Below are 636 nucleotides of genomic sequence, written 5' to 3'. Positions count from 1 at the left end.
AATAGATATAATACTTAATTGATAATTATTAATGTGTACACTTTAAATTGGAGAAATATTTTACTAAAAAGTTATAAATATGTAAGTATTACGTTGAAAAAGTTGAATTCAAGTTATATGTGATTGGCAATGAAAGTGTTAATATTTAAAATAGAATAATCAATGTTATCTTTGCCTATTACCGACTGAACCGACAATGAGATAAATACACATTAGCGCAAATAACAAGCAGTTTTTTCCACAATATAGGAAAGACTATTGCTAAAATTACATTTTCCATTTTCATTTGTGTATGAATACATTATATGCAAAAGAAAATTAAGTTTTCTCAAGAATGACGTTATCGACTGAATTCTTAAACAAGAATTTAGTTTTGTAAATTTCATTTTAAAACGAATAAACATGTATATCAAAATTGTTAAATTCAATGATAATAACAAACATAGAAAAGATACGAAATTCTTACAAAATACATTAGACTACAATTATTAAATATTAGATTTATGTATATGGATATAAATCCTATACTCAGTTGTTATATGTATCACATAAAAAATGTTACAATAAAAGATATTTTCTATAAATTATTCTTACATGATTGATTCACGTATATAAATTAGTAATGTAAGATTGGGA

This window comes from Habropoda laboriosa, unplaced genomic scaffold (assembly GCF_001263275.1).
Source record: "Habropoda laboriosa isolate 0110345459 unplaced genomic scaffold, ASM126327v1 scaffold14, whole genome shotgun sequence".
NCBI lineage: Eukaryota > Metazoa > Arthropoda > Insecta > Hymenoptera > Apidae > Habropoda > Habropoda laboriosa.
This window is presented reverse-complemented; position numbering follows the sequence as displayed.